Here is a 570-nt window from a genome sequence, read left to right as displayed (position 1 = left end):
CCTGGCTGCTGGTTAGTCCTTTGCTGTCAGCTCTGCGTGTTCTCCCAGAGCCCACAGTTACAGCTCTGTTGGGATTGCTTCTCTTGTAGTCTATATCAGCTTTGACCGAATGAAGCTCAACAATTTGAAACTTTAAATCTCAAGACTTCACAGATTATAGTAGAAAAAGAAATGGCCTCAACTTGGTCTTACCTGAGTGACCCAGGTTGTTTTTGCTTTCTATACAGCTGTTTAGTTAGTTACGTTACAGAGAATTATTTTCTGAGAAGCTTAAACTTAGAACGTCTAAACTCAGTAGATAATTGACATGTAAAGACAGATAAACACCTCAGGATCCTTCTGCCAGGTCCCTCAGACTCTCAGGCCTTTTCTTCCATTTGCTGTTCACACTACTGGTAACACAACTAATTAATTTTGTTTTGATACAGCTTTATGAAACATCTCAAATTGAAATTATTTTCTGGGGCTGGAGAGATGGCTCAGTGGTTAAGAGGACTGACTCTTCTTCCAGAGGTCCTGAGTTCAATTCCCAGCAACCACATGGTGGCTCACAACCATCTATAATGAGAT

Source organism: Arvicola amphibius, chromosome 12 (genome assembly GCF_903992535.2).
Source record: "Arvicola amphibius chromosome 12, mArvAmp1.2, whole genome shotgun sequence".
In the NCBI taxonomy this organism is placed as follows: Eukaryota; Metazoa; Chordata; class Mammalia; order Rodentia; family Cricetidae; genus Arvicola; species Arvicola amphibius.
Note: the sequence above shows the minus strand (reverse complement) of the source record.